The sequence below is a fragment of the Gymnoscopelus braueri genome, assembly GCF_963280865.1.
Source record: "Gymnoscopelus braueri genome assembly, chromosome: 15".
NCBI lineage: Eukaryota > Metazoa > Chordata > Actinopteri > Myctophiformes > Myctophidae > Gymnoscopelus > Gymnoscopelus braueri.
The window spans coordinates 35227216-35247215 of NC_137620.1; the positions used below are offsets into that span (position 1 = coordinate 35227216).

At 46.1% G+C, this 20000-nt stretch overlaps 1 protein-coding gene across 1 annotated transcript in view; it reads left to right on the forward strand.

Moving 5' to 3' along the window:
• efnb3b (ephrin-B3b) overlaps positions 1-20000 on the forward strand; it is a gene marked incomplete at its 5' end in the record, with an annotated part of 76071 nt that overhangs the window by 40477 nt on the left and 15594 nt on the right. The window lies entirely within an intron of this gene.

Here is a 20000-nt window from a genome sequence, read left to right on the forward strand (position 1 = left end):
AGCGAGTATGCATGTGTGTGTGTGTGTGTGTGTGTGTGTGTGTGTGCATGTGTCAGATTATAGGCCTCCAAAACGACGTGCATGTCGTGCGGGTACTTCCTTCGAGACCTATCATCTACCTCCTACGCACGCGTGTGCAGATGTGCGCGCACGCTCGCACACACACACACACACACACACACACACACACACACACACACACATACACACACATGCGCAGTTTTGCGCACACATGAGCACACGTGCGCACACACACAAGTGGTTCCCAGAGGCTGGTGATTTTTGTTCATGCCGGGGCTCTCATAGAGTTCATTAAAAGCCTTAATTAGACTGACAGTTATGTGTAATTACTGTCTTTAAGATGTACAGCGTCACCGCTGCACTGCCGCCGCCCCCCCCCCCTCCCACCAACGCCCCCCACCCACCCCTACCCCGACAGGGGGAGGGGGGGGAGGGGAACACTCGAAAGTCCCTAAAGTTTTGTGTGCCCACGGGCGCAATTTCCAAGAAAGCAAACTTACACTCTTCGGCTAAGTTGTGTGTCTTTGACATTAATATCGCCCAGAAATAAGTGACATTTAAAGAGAGCGTCCCTTTCTCCTGCGCCGGCTCCAGACTCCCCAACTCCTGCCTCCTTTCTTCTCCTTCGCTTTTCACTCCCTCCTTCTCTCTTAATTTAGAAACCACCTCCTCGCCATCCTTCCCTTTGCTACCGGAGGCCCCCCCCCTCGCTTTCTCTCTCTCTCTCTCTCTCTCTCTCTCTCTCTCTCTCTCTCTCTCTCTCTCTCTGGCACATGCGTGCTGGCGCACGCTACGTGTCACAGCTCCGCGTCACAGCTCCGCGTCACGTTCCTCCCTTCAGACTGTTGACCCACTTCCTTCTTCTTATTTTTTTTTTCTTCCTTTCCGTCCCTCGCTCTCCGTCTTTTTGAGACTTTTTGTCCTTCCCCTGGAACAACCCCCCCTCCCCTCCCCCTCCCTCTCCCTCTCTCTCTCTCTCTATCTCCATTCCCCCCACTGTTCCATTATCCCATTCGCCCAGAGACACTTCAAAGATCTGGCATGAAGCTAAACATGGTCTCCTCAGTTGAAACCTTGTCTCTTCAGTGACGCTTCAACATCTGTCAGACGTCGTCTCTTCAAGCGGGGAGGTTCCTTAGCGCTGGCTAAACATCGCCCCCACCCCCCCCCCCCCCCGCCCCCCTCCTTTCAAAGCGAGCCCCGAGATAGAGCCTCCACTAATGTTTCCAGCTTTATCTACATGTTGTTCCGCGGCCGTGCTCGAACATCATCCGGACGGGTTCTTATCAACGCCTGCCTCTGCGTTATCTGAATGTCACCGCCCGACCACAACAACAACGGGCAACAACAACAAGAGTCGCCTCAAAGTCAGCCGTGATGTACACGAGAACCTTATCTTGCCCAGGACCAAAGGGCTCTTTATTCATCCATTATTTTTTATTTCAAACGCATCCGCGTCATTTCATCAGACGCGTGTTAGCGGGAGCGAGAACGCACGCCAGCGTCTGCGGGCGCGTTGGCATCACATGCTGACTCGCTCTCTCTCTCTCTAGTGTGGCAATGACAGACAATGTCACAGATAGCTTCTGCCCCCCGGGAGAATGCCGCCAAACAAAGGCGAGGGCTGTGTGGAAAAATGAGAGAATTAAGATAATAATTAAAAGGAAGTAGAGAAAGAGAGAGAGAGAGAGCAGGGAGGGAAGGGGAGAGAGAGGTACCAGAGACAGGTGGAGGGGTCAAAGGTTGTATTTGAAAGATGAGGTTCTTTAGTTTAGGGCTGCAACTATCGATTATTATTTTAGCAATTATTGATTGATTAATCGAATAATTGAGAAGCACGGAATCTAATAGATTTTTTAAATATAAGCAACTAAATCAATAGCTCTGATTAAGCAAGTAAGAGCTAGATTATTCTTAATCGTACAACAGTGTCACACTAAAATAATGAAACAAGCAGATCTTCAAGCTTACAACGTGTCGCGATGTGATGCATCGTGAGCTTGTAGATCTGCTATTTCTGTTAATAAAGTAGAAAATCTTAATAATAACACCACTACTATTAGATGTTGTTTTTTGTGTGGTGGATTAGAGTCTCGAACATAGTGAAAAGAAACATGTGAAAATGGACAGTTCAGGTCGTAACTGAGCCAGTAATTCTGGTGAATTACTGGCTCAGTTACGTGCTGGGATTTAGCGAGTGAACGCATGCGTGCTTGTCCCTCCTTGTGTATGTGTGTGTGTGTGTGTGTGTGTGTGTGTGTGTGTGTGTGTATGACCATATCAGGGTCTGTATTTAAGCCTACTCCTTTGCGTTTCTGTTTTTGTACTTGCTAGTACGCACGCACGTGCGTCGTGATCGCTTTTTTGTGTGTGTGTGAGTGTGTTGGGTGGGTGGTATCGCCTATGGGATGTCGTGGATGAATAGTGGAACGTTAGCAGTGAGGGGGGACGCGGGGGGGGTGGATTCACTGGCCCAAAAACGACAAGAGGACGAGCGATGAGCTAATGGGGGGCTCTTAATGGACTACTGAGGAGAGGAACAGACTTAGAGAGACACAGAGAGAGAGAGACCCCTCCAGTGCTATTAGTCATTGGGTATCCACCGTGGTATCCTGTTACCTGGGTTAACTCTTCCCTTTCACAACAGGTGTGCCCCATAGTGAATGCAAGCGTGTGTGTGTGTGTGTGTGTGTGTGTGTGTGTGTGTGTGTGTGTGTGTGTGTGTGTGTGTGTGTGTGTGTGTGTGTGTGTGTGTGTGTGTGTGTGTGTGTGTGTGTGTGTGTGTGTGTGTGTGTGTGTGTGTGTGTGTGTGTGTCTGTGTGTGTGCGCGCGCGTCACCACCTCTAGAGACTCTTAGCTCATGCCACCATGAGCTAGGCCCCGAGCCAGACACTAGTGGACACACAAGAGGACGATGAAAGTCTCTGTGTGTGTGTGTGTGTGTGTGTGTGTGTGTGTGTGTGTGTGTGTGTAAAAGTGATGGAGCCGGCTGGTTTAACCCAGATCCAGGCAGCCGTGGGTGGAGTGGACGAGTGGAGGTGTTTCAGTTTTTATTCTGGGAGCAACTTGGGAATAAGTGAAGCTGGGAGAGAGGAAAGAAAGAACGGGGGAAAAAAAACAGCCAAATTCACGGCTCTGTGAGCAAAGAGCAGGGGACAGCAAGAAAGATAGAGAGAACGACAGGGAGGGGGGGGGGGGGGCAGAGGAAGTAAAATGCAGGAGATGACCCATTTCTGCAGGCCTCCAATCTAGTGGCTGATATAATGGAGAGGGCTGACACACACACACACACACATGTACACACACACACGCGTGCGCGCGCCGCGCACACACGCACATACACACACACACAAACATTAAAGATGGACACATGCTGCCAGACAAGGACATGCTCGAAACACCCCCCAAAATCTGCTAAATGTGGCGCCCTACTGACAGCCAGCCAGACAGGCCCCCTGCAGGGGCGCTGTCTTCAAGTGTGGGCTCCCCCCCCCCCCCCCGTTCTCAGCATCCCTTCATCCCACCCCGGACAAAACGCTACATCCCACAACGACCGCCAAACCCAGGTTACCGATTCCCCCGGCCCCGCCCCAATTGCCGCGTTCGCTGAAAATCTGTGCCGTGACGTGCCGTTAGTCACGCGGGGGATTCGCCGATAAAGTTTGGTCATCAAGTATTGATGGGCCACCGCTCGTTCGTTCAATATGCACCGCGGTCCGCTTCATAAAGGGCACTCCACGAGGAACCTCGGGGACGGTGGAGGTTTATTGCGTTCGCCTTGTGCGATCGGGTGGACGGAAGCGGTCGTGTGCTCTCCTTCGGCGGCTGCAGGCGCGCGCACACACCGTTAACTCACACACGAGCCCACCCACACACACACACACACGCACACACACACACACACACACACACACACACACACTCACACGCAGAATGCCCTCAGTGGCCCTGGGACGGGAACACTGACCCAGTTGTTGTTAGGAACATTGGTGATGACTGTCCTACATGGCTAGCACTTTAGATGTTACACAAGCCTCCTCGGCCCGGTCACCAGGCGTCTCTTTAATGGCCTGCCTTCCTTATATCTTCCTTCTTTCTTTTTTGTATTTTTAGATCTCTCTCTCTCTCTCTCTCTCTCTCTCTCTCTCTCTCTCTCTCTCTCTCTCTCTCTCTCTCTCTCCCTCCCTCTCTTTGTACTTGCCTGCCTGCCTGCCTTCAAGTCCATTATGTATGTTTCTTTAGCTACACTGTGCATTATTTTCCATGGGGAGGTCCTGGTTTACTTGGCCTACAACCCCACTTAGCCATGATTAGTTTTTTATCTCTTTCAAGACAGTTTTTTTTTTTTATTATTTCTTTTTTTTGTAAATAAATATTGTATAATCAGTCCTTATCTTTCGTGCTTCTCTCTTTGTGTATCCGTTTCTCTCTGTTTACAGCACGTCTCTCTGTACTACGGTTGAACTTAATTGCACAGCGGTGTGGCGCGTTGGTAGCCGATCTACAAGCCTATTGTCTATTTGCTGACACGCGATTCGTCGAGTACAAGTCTGGCGTAAGCAGCTTTAGCAGCTGTACGAGATAATTTGTTGATGCGGAGACGCAGCGAGAAGCATCGTGTTTTTAATGTAGCGGAGGTCAGCCATGATTAACCCTCCCTCCCAGGCATCAAAGCACATTATGGACCGTAGGCGCACACGTAACATGAAACAGAAATAAAACAAACAGACACGTACAGTACACACACACACACACACACACACACACACACACACACACACACACACAACATACTGTACACACTCATGACATTCGTTAAACGGATTTGCACACATGGATAGACTTGAAGGAAATACACGCACGCATGCACATAATGCTTACACAATGCAGAATGCAAACAAAGATGGGAATGATATACACAGACATGCGGACGCAAGGCATTCAGTGCATTCATAAAGAGATGTACACACTGACAACACACACACAACACACACACAACACCCACACACACACACACACACACACACACACACACACACACACACACACACACACACACACACACACACACACACACACACACACACACACACACACACACACACACACACATTTAGCAAAGCACGCATGCATGAGCAGCAACAACACACAGCTGGATGCTGTGTGTTGCGCAATCACAATACTGTAGCACGTCATAAATCTGCCCGTGGATGTAGCCAGCCATGTTCGGTTGTGTTGTTTGTGTTGTATCGTGTTGTTTCACCAGCACAATGTGTGTGTAATAAATCTGGGATGTGTGTGTGTGTGTGTGTGTGTGTGTGTGTGTGTGTGTGTGTGTGTGTGTGTGTGTGTGTGTGTGTGTGTGTGTGTGTGTGTGTGTGTGTGTGTGTGTGTGTGTGTGTGTGTGTGTGTCAGCCAGCAGACAGTGGTGTTGTTTGCAGGCCTGTGCATTGTGTGGTGCTGAACAGTGTTTAGATGTCCTGCCTCACAACTAGATTATAAACAGCACATCTGCCATGTTAAATCACAATCTCTCTCACTCATCTGCACACATGCGCGCGCGCGCGCGCGCGCGTGTGTGTGTGTGTGTGTGTGTGTGTGTGTGTGTGTGTGTGTGTGTGTGTGTGTGTGTGTGTGTGTGTGTGTGTGTGTGTGTGTGTGTGTGTGTGTGTCGGCCGATGTATCGATATCATACTAGACTCCATACTAGGCCCAATCCTGTTTTCCCTCTACACTAAATATCTTCAACGAAAATAGCAGATCTACAAGAACTTGTAGATCGGCTATTTCCGTTGATTGTTAGCCCCAAAATACGGACAGTAGGATTCTTGTGTCAATTGTTTTTTTTACCTTACCCTGCTGTATCTTGCATTACTTCTCTTACCCTGTAACAATTTACTATTTATTATTTAGTCATGTAGCAGACACTCTTAATCCAGAGCGATTTACAGTAAGCAAGGTAAACGCATTCATCATCAAATGCAGAGAGACAGTGTAGCGCCTCAGTAATCTAGGATCAGTCTAAACAGTATAATATCAACGAACAAAAAAAATCTGTACATTGAAACTTTACAAACCATAGGATGCCAGGTCAACACATGAACCCAGCATCTGTCTAAATAACACGCTATCTAAATTACATTTGAACCGTTGCATAATAAGACTCAGCATGGTCGTCAAGGCTAGGTCAAGTGCTACGGGGCTGTAAGAGTATCTTAACCCTTTAAGACCGGGAACGCATCTGTGTCATTTTAGATTTCTTTGGCTATTCAAAAATAGCAGATCTACAAGCTCATAGCGCGGCACCGAGTGCCGCGCTACGAGCTTGTAGATCTGCTATTTTTGAAAAATCGTGAAAATGTGTGCAAATCTTTGAATATATATATATATATTTTTTAAGATATTTTTTTAATCGGCCTCAGGTCTCAATGGGTTAACTGCTGTGCTGCTCTGGGGCGACTGAAGTTCCCCCCCCCCCCGCAGGATCAAGATAAAGGTCTATCTATCGGTATCGGCCCAAAGATTGCTGTACGGATCGAGCTCTAGTATGTGTGTGAATGTCAGAAGCGGAGATCAGGGTGCAGTCCTCATGCTAGCTCTCATTTTTTTTGTTGGGGCACTCGACTGGGTCTCCAATGGCCCAGTTTGTTTTTAGTGGTGGAGGTTAATGCGAAGTGATCCGATGTCGCCACCCTACCCTCGCTATCCCCCCCCCCCTGCACAGGGACCTGGAAAAGACATGAAGGGGGTAATGTGTGTGTGTGTGTGTGTATGTGTGTGTGTGGGGTGTAGGGGGGGGACAAAGTGATGTTAATACAATGGGATGGATAGAAAGCGAATAACTGCAGTGAATTAAAATGTCATGGAGTGCAGAGGAGAGATCAACCGCACGCCAGCAGAGACACTGATCTCATTTCCACGTCCCATCTCAGTGTGTGTGTGTGTGTGTGTGTGTGTGTGTGTGTGTGTGTGTGTGTGAGAGAGAGAGAGAGAGAGAGAGAGAGAGAGAGAGAGAGAGTCAGTGGCTTGATGCGTGTGTGTAGCTGATGTCCTGACTGTAATTGGGTCTCCTGTATAGAGGCATGTGTGAAATTACGTGATGGCATGAGATTTTTGTCCCTGTGACTGGATTCCTGTATGTCGTGGCATGACTCTGCGTGTGTGTGTGTGCGTGTGCGTGTGCGTGCCTGCGTCAGTATTTGTCCAACACGCGGCCTGTCATGGGACTCTTAACCTGTGACTGTGACCATGACTGTGTGGAACTGGTACCAGCATCTATATATAGTCCTCTCCAGTTGCGCGCTAATTTCACCCATTAACCGGCCGTCTGGGTCTCTGTGTTGTTCCGTGAGGGAAGTGGGAACCCGTCCCGCACGTACTGTACACGACAACATGCTTTATGCAACCCATGACCCCTCTTTGACCCAAAACAGTGGTGGGAGAAGTACTCAGACTTTTTTTTTTACTTAAGTAAAAGTAGAAATACCACAATATAAAAAGGCCTGTATTGGAGTAAAAGTACAAACGTTTTGGGATCAATATACTTACAATACCAAAGTAAGTACTCACATTTTTGTTGATCGGCTATTTTTAAATAGCCAAAACTATTACAATTAGGGCTTATTTTTTCTCTGGTTAATGTATGTTTTGTAATAATGATCAAAATCTGCAAAGTAACTACGGCAGTAAGTAACTCAAGTTTTAGTTAAAAAGTACAATATTGGACTCTGAGATGTAGGGTAGAAAGTATAACGTATTGAAACATTTAAACACTAAAGTAAAGTAAAAGTACCTCAAAATCACAGTACTTTGAGTGAATTACTTTCCACCACTTCCCAGAACCCTCACAGTGGTGGTTTTTATTTTTTTTACCACGAGACAGTGGTAAAGTGGTGTGAAAGCAGCACAAACATCTTTGACTTTGTCCTTGTGAGTTCTCCTCACTGATCCTCCCACAATGCAGCCGACGACAGAGCGCCTTTGTTTGCAACAATAGGGTGGTGGAGGGAGGGGTATAGGCACCCTCTTCCCCCCCCCAAAGAAACCATCCAAAAATCTGCATCCTTAGCAGTAAAACAAGTTAGGGAGGGAAAGAAGCTCATGCTCTGTTGGAGGTAATGGTGCGCTATATGCATTTGGAAGTGGAATTTAACCCATTGAGACCTGAAGCCGATTCTACATAATGTCTTCTAAATCCCAACAGTTTTCAGAAAAAAACGTTTGTTTCTATATCAGTGGTTCTCAAACTTTTTTTATGTCAAGGACCCCCAAAATGATATGTATTTGGCCGCCGACCTCCATCTCAAAATGTTTTGTTCCAGGGACCCCCAGAATCAAAGAATAGAGTTAAAAATGTTCGCTTTAAACAATATATGTTCAAAGATTTGCACACATTTTCACGATTTTGCAAAAATAGCAGATCTACAAGTTCATAGCGCGGCACTCGGTGCCGCGCTATGAACTTGTATATCTGCTATTTTTGAATAGCCAAAGTGTAAAATAATGCTTTTTAGCTCAAATCAAGAAGTGACACAGATGCGTTCCAGGTCTTAAAGGGTTAAGTGAAAATAATACCGGAGTCATTTTTTCCCAGTTTTCTTTTCAAGAGAGAGAGAGAGAGAGAGGGAGAGAGAGAGCTAAAATAATGCCCGTTCTGTCTCGGTACACAAGCTAATGCCCCTCTCTCCCCACGCGGCGGCGGCGAGGTAATGGCTTGTGATGGCTTCGTTAATGCGTCACAGGGCCAGGTTCAGAAAGGAGCTGGTGCGAGGAGATTTATGACGACGTTTTTAGTTACAGGAAATTCGACGGCTCACTCCGAGGGTTTTGGTTTGTGTTTGGAGAGGGAGAGAGAGAGAGAGAGGGGAGAGAGAGCATGAATCCTTCAGCTAGGTGACACATGGATACAGTGCACGGACCCACAGGCGAGAGAGGAGGACTACAAATTTGAACAGGAAGGCGACTGTAAATTGTGTTCCTGATGACCCCCCCCCCCCTCCCTCCCGCCCACCACTAAATAGCAGTGGTTCTCAACCTTTTTTTCATTTATTTCAAGAAACCCTATAACTCTCAGAGGTACAGACCTGTAAGAGTCCATTTGGATCCCTGAACCCTGGTGCCTGCATGGACCCCACTATGAGAACGAGGTTCATTGCTCCAGGTTTCTTTATTGTGTATTCTGGTGCACAGGCACATACAGTACAACTATAATTATTTAGTTCTGGTTGCTCAGACATTGTAGCTGCAATAATAGTAATAATAATATTAAACAACAACAAGGAGAATATAAAAAAAATATAAATAGGGCAAAGTGTGTGGGGGGGGGGTAATATTTTCGGCATTTCTTTAGTTTTTCCTCATTCGCAAGCCTGCTTGTACGGGGGAAGTAGCTATTTGTTTCAAATATTTTTATTGTGAAGCACGGTATCAAGATATACATTTTCAGTTCAAATATATGGAGTGCTTCCTTTTTTCCAAAAACAAACGGACATACGCACAAAATAAACAGGTAGGAAGTAGCTATTTGGTAGTCTATTGGCGGTGTGCTGCGGGTGCGGTCGGGTCACCTCATGAATCCTAGCGTCCCTATTCTGGGCATGTCATAATAGGCGAACAGTTGGCGAAAATAGCTGATCTGCAAGCTCACAGTGCGACGCAATCACCACCACACGTGAGCTTGCAGATCTGCTATTTTTTTTACGAAGTATAGGATTTCAGTGGTTTAAAGCAAAGCTGTTGTGAAGCTACGCGTCAGCTTCGTTTGCCCAGATGGGGAACACACTCAAATTAGTCGTTCACATGCGCTCTCACTCATCAAACTCACTCACAGTGAGAAATATGCATGCAGAGACACACACACACACACACACACACACACACACACACACACACACACGCACACACACACACACACACGCACACACCAACTCCTCCAACACATAGTACATCAACATGCCGCGGGCAAAACAAAAACAACACCCACTCGCATTTGTGTCTTCCACGTTAGCATTAGCATACGTGCCGTTGCGTTCATTACACACACAACTGGCACGGCCAAGCACAGCCATCGCGCACCACAGGCTAGCGTGGGAGAGACAAGCTCCAACGCGGCATGACACAGAGATGGAGATGGAGAGAAAAAGAGGGAGAGAGAGAGAGATAGAGAGAGTGAAGTTCCACCGCTTTATTTTGTATGCCTGGCTGTTTTTCCTCATTTGTGAGGTTGTTTGTTTTATTCGTCGTTTGATCCGCGCCACATTCTTTTACTGTGGCTGCCATTAATGAAGCTGTCATTGCTGGAAGTGGGTTCCAATTTGCACTTATACCGTCTGTGTGTGTTTCTAGTTCAGACGGTTCCGTGCGAGCAGTGTTGTGTGCAAGTTAGTTCACAACCACACAAGAGCTAGCTCAAAGTTAACGTTCACACAGATTAAAATGAACTAACAGTCCCAAAAATGTACCGGTTCATGTTAGTTTCTTCTGCTTTTTTAAAAATGAGCTGCAGTGAGCTATTCTTCTTTCTTAATAGAACCATCCTCAGCCCCATTGCCTCTGCCTACTTCCCAAACGAATTGTATTACTCTGTACTACAATAGAATGACAGATTTAAAAACAATTATTACATTAAATTAAATTATTAAAAAACATCGTCAATATAAGGTTTTTCCACTTAAACAGTAGGTCATATTATGCTGAAAGCAAACAAAAGAGCTGCTATCAAGGTATACATTTCATTTAGCCTGAACCAAATCAGACAACAGTTCAAAAACACAAAATTGATTGATTTATGCCTCCAAGCTTTAACCTGTAGTTTCACATAATATAAAATAGCAGATCTGCAAGCTCACAACACGTTGCATGGTGACGTGTTGTGACCTTGTAGATCAGCTATTTTAAACAAAGATATTTAGTATACAGGGACAAAACGTGGGGGCCTAGTATAGACCTATAGGGCACTGTAGTCAACCAAGTATATAGGATTTTAAGTCCAGTCAACCATGTATATAGGGTTTTAAGTCCTGTAGGCTATGTCAGTAGTCAATGGAAGAGTCACTTGTGTGTGTGATTGTTCCCTGCTGGGATCAGTGTGAATGAATGAATTCACAGATGTTTATTCACACAACTTGCAACCGTAAGCGTTAGTTAACGAAACGGGAGTCAACGATGCTCACATGTATTAGTTACAACAAACACCTCGGGTTCACCATTCACCAAAAACACGAGCACCCTCAATGAACTTTTTACTGTGTTCATGCACAACACTACATGTGTGTGGACCCACAACAGCGCCTGAAGGTTGTTCAGCGCTTAGCTCTAGTCCAGTTATTTTATGTCTAGTTTATTTATCGTTAAATGTATTTCTTGTTATTGTTTTTTTTTATCTTATTCTTTTTCATTATCGTTGCTCTCAGGTGGAAACCTTGCATGTCCAAAACTGTTACTTTTAAGGATTCAAAGAAAAAAATAGCAACAACAACAAAAAAAAACGGATCTACAAGCTCAAAACGCGCCACGATGCGCCACGCTTAGAGCTTGTAGATCGACTATGTTTGCCACTTTTTTTGTGACACTGTAGTATGACGAAGTAGGGCAGTAATAAAAAAGAAAAGAAAATGGAGATAAGAGGTTTCTGCCCGACGGAAACGTTTGCCTTTCTTTTTAAGCTTTCTTTTCAATGAAGCGCATTGAGTTGCACCTGATGTATGAAATGCGCTGCATAAACAAAGCTTGATCGATGCACACATTACATCATATACATTCCTATGCGCACACACACACACCAATACATTCACACCCGCACAGTCGCTGACACATTTGAAGTGCTCACTTCACCGCTCGAGATAAGACAGATTCAAAACAATGAGGTATGTGCATGTGAGGTATGAGCTATGCACTTGAACGCGCGCACACTCCATTTGCACGTGCACGCACTAAAGCAGTGGTTCCCAAACCTTTTCAGCTCAAAATCCAAGAGAGGCTCAAACCTTAAAAAAACCTACATTATGAATTCATCACTTAACCCATTAATACCTGGAACGCATCTGTGTCACTTTAGATTTCTTTGGCTATTCAAAAATAGCAGATATACAAGCTCATAGCGCGGCACCGAGTGCCGCGCTACGAGCTTGTATATCTGCTATTTTTGAAAAATATTGAAAAAATATTTTTTACATTTTTTTTCAAAAAACTGTTAGGATTTAGATTTTTTTTAAGAATGGCCTCAGGTCTTAATGGGTTAAGCCTTATTTATGAAAATATTAGCTTTTTTTAATTGAAAATAAATAAAAATAAAAATAAAATAAAATAAAGCTTTATTGACACATCACTGAAGAATTGGGAGAGTGAATTTTTTGTTCATGCGCACAACATCACTTTGTAGTTTATGTGAGGAGACAGCAGGAGAGAAACAAGTCAAAAGTGTCCAGGTGTGTGAGCTGAACTTAACTTAAAAGTATGGCTGGCGTTTGTGAGAAGCCTTGCTGTGTAAAAGCTGCTGAGGTGTCAGAGGACAATGCTGAGCGTTGCTGCTAACACAAGCCGGGGTGCCGGGGGACGCGTCCGGACATGACCGACCAAAAACAAGGCGATGCAGCGCTTCGGCGGCCTGCTCGGCTTACACGGCGGCGAGCAGCGACGGCTAAATTTGAGCTGCCGCGAAGGAAGGCACGGCGCGGCCTCCGGTGTGACCCTGCGATATGACACGGAGAGACAGGAAGAGAGAGAGAGAGAGAGATAGGAGGTGGAGAGATGATAGGGAGATGGATAAAGAGGGAGAGAGAGTGGTGGCGACCAGGTGAGATGGGGACAGAGACAGACAAAGGGAAGGCGACAGATAGGTGGCCAAGTGAAAGGGAAGAGACGGAGCGAGGTATACGGAGAACGAAAGACAGAGGCCCTGTCCAAAATCACTGACTCATTCACTAGACTGTAATGAACTCGAAAAACAAAACAAAAGAGAAAAACATTTGAGACACTACACAGGTCATCATTAATGATGATAATTTCTGTCACTCAAGTCTGCGTTTTTCTTAATAGGGTTTGCGATAATGACCATCGGTTGTACCTATACTTTTCATAATGCATCATGGGATAAAAGGAGCACAGGGAATAATAATAATGAGCACTATACGTTCGGACACCACTACAAAATGGCGTAATCACCGTGTAGTGCACTATATAATGAGTAGGGAGTGATTTCAAACAGCCAGAAAGAGAGAGAGAGAGAGAGAGAAAACAAAGTGAGATGGCAAAAAGGTCTCAAGCTCTCGCTGATCTCCCAGATAGAATGGATCCCCCTGATTTATACTTAACGTGTCGGGCATCGGAAATATAGCCGATCTACAAGCTCACACAACCTGTCGCACTGCGACGCCTTGTGAGCTTGCGACTCGTCTGTTATCGGTGTGCGACACGATGCGCAAACCCAAGTATTAATCAGGCTTTGATAGAACCCCCCCCCCCCCCCCCAGCCTCCAGTGCTGCTGTGCTCTGATCGAGGTTGACTGCGGTTTTATTTCATTAATTGAGTTTTTCCACTTTACTCCCCCTCCTCCGCCCCTCCCCCCCTCCCCCTCCCCCTCCCCCCCGCCCCCGGTCTTCCTGTCGAGCCGGGGGTGGCAGAGCGACGCCCTTCCTCTCCTCCAACCTCTAGCACGCCGCATCCCTCCATCACTGCTGATCATTGTCTCAATTACTCACTCCCTCTCTCCCTCTCTCTTTCTCTCTCTCTCTCCCTCCCTCTCTCTCTCGTTCTCCTACTGTTCTCTCTGTTCCCTCTCTGATCTCATCCCAAATAGCTTTGCTCTCTCTTTCTCTCTCTCTCTCTCTCTCTCTGTCTCTCGTTCTCTGTCTCGCTCTACCTCTGCCTCTTTATCTGTCATGTAAATGAGGTGGTGAAGATTAAAGGTGTGCCGCTACTATTCGTACTGTATTATCTGTCTCTCTGTCTCTCTCTCTCTCTCTCTCTCTCTCTCTCTCTCTCTTCTCTCTCGCTGTCTCTTTGCCTGTCTCTGTCTGTCTCTCTTGTCTCTCTCTATCTCTCTGTCTCTTTCTGTCTGCCTTTCTTCTCTCTCTGTCTGTCTGTCTCTTTCTCTGTCTCTCTTGCCTCTCTCCCTCTCTCCCTCTCTCTCTCTCTCTCTCTCTCTCCTCTCTCTCTCTCTCTCTCTCTCTCTCTCTCTCTCTCTCGGTGTGATTTTGTTGACCTTGTTTTTGCAACGTGTTGTATCACCAGTGTCGAAGCACTCGGAGGATTGAGGATGAATCACTGTAGGAAAGAAAAAATATGAAGATTTATGTAAATTGGGTCTCTCTCTCATAACGATGCCATGTTCAGATCGTGGGCTTCATATTTTGCGATCGCACACGTTCCTCTTTCCTCTAATGATGTCGATGTCGATCGATTGGTTCGAGGATGAACTCTACTGATTTTGTTGACCGCGTGGCCTTTCCTCTAGCGCCAACTATTTTGTTTTTTTGCTCCACTAATGAGATCACACGCAGCGCTCCAGGGCTATGTTCTGACTGGCATCCCAAAATCTCATTTTGGCCTTTTTCTAGATTTGAATCAGATTGTTTTTTATCAAGTCGGAACATTAAAAAAAAAACACCACATGGAAACAGATTTTTGCTAATCAGATTTGAACCACATACCTGGTGGTTTTGAAATGCGATTTCTAATGATGTGTCTGAGTCTCAGGACACTCGCACACTGAAGCCTGATTTATACTTTAGTCATTGCGACGGCGTCGCAAATTAATGCCCTACTTCAGTGGTTCTCAACCGGTGGTCCGGGGACCACCAGTGGTCCTTGAGGGGGTTCCAGGTGGTCCCCAGCTAAATGATGGAGAGTTGGTAACCAAATGGACCCATATAGATCTTTAACTCTTGAGGGTGTAAAATGAAACCAAATGGACCCTTACGGGTCCATTTGGTTTCATTTTACACTCTCAAGAGTTAAATTATTGTTAAACATCTGCATCACTTAATTTACAAGAAGTACACAATTAGAGAATGTAGAATAATTGTTATTTTGATCAACGTTTGCCTGTCATCTCTCCTATGGTACCAACATCAATACAGCATGGAATTGTGGACAAAATCCTATCCAACGACAACTGAGAGTCTAACTCTCATCAAACGGTGGTTCCGTGGCTCAAATGGCGAATAAATAATGGACCTTGATATGAAAAAGGTTGAAAACCACTGCCCTACTTGATCACACTACAGCGTCACAAAAAAAGTATCAAAAGTAGCAGATCCACAAGCTTGAAACGCGGCGCAAAGCGACGCGTCTGAACAAACCGTAAGAATGGCAATGTCATGGTCCTGCTGGGTGTAAGGAGTAGCACGGCCTCTAGGGGGCTGCTTTTAGACTCTTAAGGGTCGTTTCGGCGGTTGACGCGGGGGTTCTCGCTCGGATCAGTGGGGATCGCGTCGCGATCATTGTCATTTTGTCCTCCTTGTCCCTTAACGGGGGGAAAAAAAGCTGACCACACTCCAGCTCTTGCCGCCCGCGAGCGTCACCGGCCCTCAACTTCTCCGCGCGTCCCAAATAATCGCCCTCCTCTCATTGAAAATGAATGGCATAGTAGGCGCGTCGGCCGCTCCCCGTCTGAAACGACCTTTAGTCTTGTGCTTTGTTAGTTTTTTTTCTTTTTTTTCTCCTTCCTTGCACTCTTTTCTCCACCTCTCCCCACCTCTATGTCTCCCTCTCTCTCTCTCTCAGTTGTTCTTTGTATTTATTACCGCTCCACTTTTCCGTAAAGAGGAGACTTTGCGTTCTTTCATGGACCTGTAATCTGGCACATCGTTCCTTCTCTCCTTTCTCTTTCTAACTTTATCTTCTTTCGCTCCCTTCCTCCTTAGCCCATGACCTTTCTTTTCACCCCCCCCCCCCTCTCTCTCTCTCTCTCTCTGTCTCTCTTGGTGCAGGTCATCTTCTTCTCGTCCCATTGTCTGCTGTCCTCATCATATCAGCAACAGCTTGTCACAGCCAATCAGTCTCTGACACTCCCTCCTAGCTGCATGTCCTCCACCTCTCTCTCTCTCTCTCTCTCTCTCTCTCTCTCTCTCTCTCTCTCTCTCTCTCTCTCTCTCTCCTCACCTCATCTCCCTCGCCGCCCTGGCTCCCATCATATCAGAATCTTCCCCCGCATGTCAGAAGACATTATTTTCAGAAATTGCATGTCTCTCTCTCTCTCTCTCTCTCTCCCTCTCTCTCTCTCTCTCTCTCTCTCCCTCTCTCTCTCTCGCTCTCTATCTCTCTCTCATATATCCCTTTCCAAAACCTTTTTATATTATTTCCTCTGTTCCCTTGCTCGGCCAGACATCCCTCTTCAATTTAACCTGAATTTAACACATTTCCCCTCTCTGTCTCTCACCTCCACCCAGCTCGCTCTCTCTCTCTCTCTCTCTCTCTCTCTCTCTCTCTCTCTCTCTCTCTCTCTCTCTCTCTCTCTCTCTCGTCCCCTGTCTGTCTCTCTTTGTGCCCAGAGGACAAGTCCACCAGAACACCTCTCTTGCCTTTTGATCCGTGACCCCACTTCTAAATGATACCTATAGTCGGTGGGCATTGGCGTTTGCAAGTACTTTACTATCTCATGTATGCCCTGAAAACCTTCAGAAACAAAACTTGTTATTCATTTCATGAATAAATAAATGATACATGTCGTCATATTAATGCAAAGCAATACATTATTTAAATTTGTAGTAAATTATAAAACTCTCCAACGGTAAAGGGTCATCCACACCAAGCACTAATTATAATTATAACTACAGTAGCCTACTTCTACACCACAACTATAACTACAACAGTGCTCATGGTTAAATGCTTGATGTGGATTAGTTCACCCCCCAAAATTACAATTTTTTTATCAATTACACACCCCACGAAGCCTTGAGTTTTTTTTTTGTTTAAGCCAATAATTGGATGACCTCAAATGACCTACCGGAGACTCCGCCGGTCATCAAATTATTGATCGAATCTAACGCACAATACATGCTCAGGCTCAGGTTCTGTTCTCAGCCTCATGACAAAGGGCTTCAACCCTCTATTCTTAGTAAAGCGGACCTGAGTTACAAATTACAGGTTGAGAACCACTGGTTTAAGTGGCAAAGTGTGGACCCCAGTCTGGTGTGACACATGCACCGCAGGCACGCCATCATTCCTTCCGCAGTGATCCGTCTCTCCTCCCTCCCTCAATCCGTCCTTATTGTCCCTTCCATCGCTCCGTACCCACCCGTCCTTCTTGACCTTTCCTGCTTTCACACCCTACGCCACTCGCGGGCTGGCAGACGAGATGGAGGGATGCGAAGACAGACAGAGAGAGAGAGAGAGAGAAAGAGAGAGAGAGGTGGAGGTGTTATAAAGTGAAGCTGCCTTTCATTCACACCTCTCTCTCTCTCTCTCTCTCTCTCTACCTCTCTATCTGTCTCTCTGCTTAGCTACAGCCATGCTAATCTACAGCCTCCGGAGAAAAAAAATATTTCTTTCCCATAAAGGATTCAAGGCTACTGTTATGAGGGGACAGAAATAGATGTGGACCGACAGGGATGAAGAGGTGGATAGCAGGGATATTTGGTACGGTGATAAGTCTGCGTGAAATCTGCTTAAGCATTTCTAAAGAGAGATGTTTTCCTGTTAAGACGAATTGAAGCGTTGAGTGCAAATACAGTTCACGTATTCAGGTGAAAACAAAACCTTTGCTTTACAAAGGATTAGTACAAGAGAATCAAAATAGTACTACTACTACGTTTTCTTGTACATGTTCTGTGAGAACCTGGCTTCCCCATTATTTCAAAACTTTCCCAGGTTTTAAAAAAAATAGCCAAAATAGCGGCTTTCCAAGCTCACGTCCCGTCACTTAAAATAGGCATTCATTTATGAAAGAAAACCCATAAAGAACATTAAATACAGACATAGCATAGTCCTTTTATATATTGTTGCTGTCAGGCAGAAACATTGTATCTCCATATTTAAACCTTTTATGTGTTTTTCCCCCCCGCATTTTACTAACTTCATCACAGTTTTGTCACAAAATAGTAGCAAAAGCTTCTGCTACTTTTGCCATTTTTGAAAATGTGTTAAAGTGAAAGTGTCAAAGTGCGTCTGTAGGTTTTATAAATATCTAACCAATGAAAAGTATTAACAAGAGCTGGTGACTAAATAATAACTACATTGGATCTGGAAAAAAAGAACAGTTTTGGACATGCAAGGTTTCCGCCCCAACATGTGGCGTTGTGGTTCTTTGTCTGAGCCCCCTCTCTCTCTCTTTGTCTTCTCTCCCCTCTCTCTGCCTGCTGTCACTTCCCATCTATACCTTCATCCTGTCGCACTTTTGTGCACCTCCCTCCCTCCTGTGTGTTCTCTCCTCCTGGCCTTTCCTCGCTGTCTGACCTCTGCGTCTGTGATCTATAATACATCTGCTGACATGCTTCATGTAGGCAGAGGTGTGATATTTTAACTGGATTTCATGCTCACGTGGTCTGCCTCTCCCACACACTCGTGCACACACACGCACGCACACACACACACACACACACACACACACACACACACACACACACACACACACACACACACCAACCCCCCTAATGTCCAGGATTGGTGCCTGTGAAGAGAGGGTCTCTGGTGGTTTGACTGAAGCCTTTCATGGCCGAGGAGGGGTTCGATTCCCAAACCGGCGTACTGTACCTGAGGTTAACGCACGTACAGTGCCGTCCATGATGTCAATTCTAGTGCATTTACATTATTTTGAAAATAGCTGATCTACAAGCCCAAAAAACGGACAAAATATTTTATTTTCACCTACAGTATGACGGCATGCCCAAAATAATTGGGATACCAGTGGTTAAGTATCGGGAGAATGTTTCGTGTCTTTACAGAATAGATAGTAAAGACACAGTAAATGTTTTACAGAATAGATAGTAAAGACACAGTAAATGTGTTATGTAATCCCGTGGAGAAACTATGCAGTAAATCCATCTTGAGCAAAGCAAAGCGTCTTTTCTGCCACTTTCCACCATCGCTGAGTGACTCACGCAACATCGCATCACGTCACCTAGAGTCGGTCCTCGAACGGTATCCACTCTCAGCCCCGAGGGGGGGGTGGGGGGCGAGGAGGGCGAAACCTCCCCTCTCTATAATTCAACTAATTGGAACGCAAGCAAAAGCAGTAATACGAGGCGACAGAGGTCCATGCAAGCAGTTACACATCGAGGGTTTTAACACTGTATTCATTCACCGCAGCCTGTATTCGGTTTCCCTCCGTACTTTTAGTCTCCCGTAGTCTCTTAGGCACTTTTTTCATATGAGCCCTTGATTGGATTACCTTCCCCTCTCTCTCCGCCGGGCCAATCTGTGGTCTCTCTCTCTCCGCGTTTCGGCAACTCCCCCCCCCCTCCCTCCCCCCTCTCCAGATATTTGTCCAGTCCAAGCGGTAATGGGGCTTTATTAGAAGCGGCCGGGTCCAACGCGACCACAGCGGGGGTGTTAATGAATACCAGTGGGCTTGCTAAATGAGGACTTATTAAAATGGCGCTCCTGTTGCGTATAGTTTGACATTTCGGGAGCTTCTGGTGGAGTATTTTTTGTATTTATTTTTAATCGCCTGCGGCTGCAAATGTCACTCGCCGCCATGCCACGTCGGAATGGCTGACGTTATGAATAGCCACCATTGTTGTTGGCGCCGCACGTACTGTAGAAAGAGAGCGGGAGAGAGAGTGAGAGAGAGAGGCGTGAATGTTTCTGACTTTAACATGTGAGTTTCCTGTGTGTGTGTGTGTGTGTGTGTGTGTGTGTGTGTGTGTGTGTGTGTGTGTGTGTGTGTGTGTGTGTGTGCGTGCGTGCGTGCGTGCGTGCGTGCGTGCGTGCGTGCGTGCGTGCGTGCGTGCGTGCGTGCGTGCGTGCGTGCGTGCGTGCGTGTGCGTGCACGTGTGCAGTGTAGTGTAGTGTAAAAATCGACCCAAATGGACACTTCTCG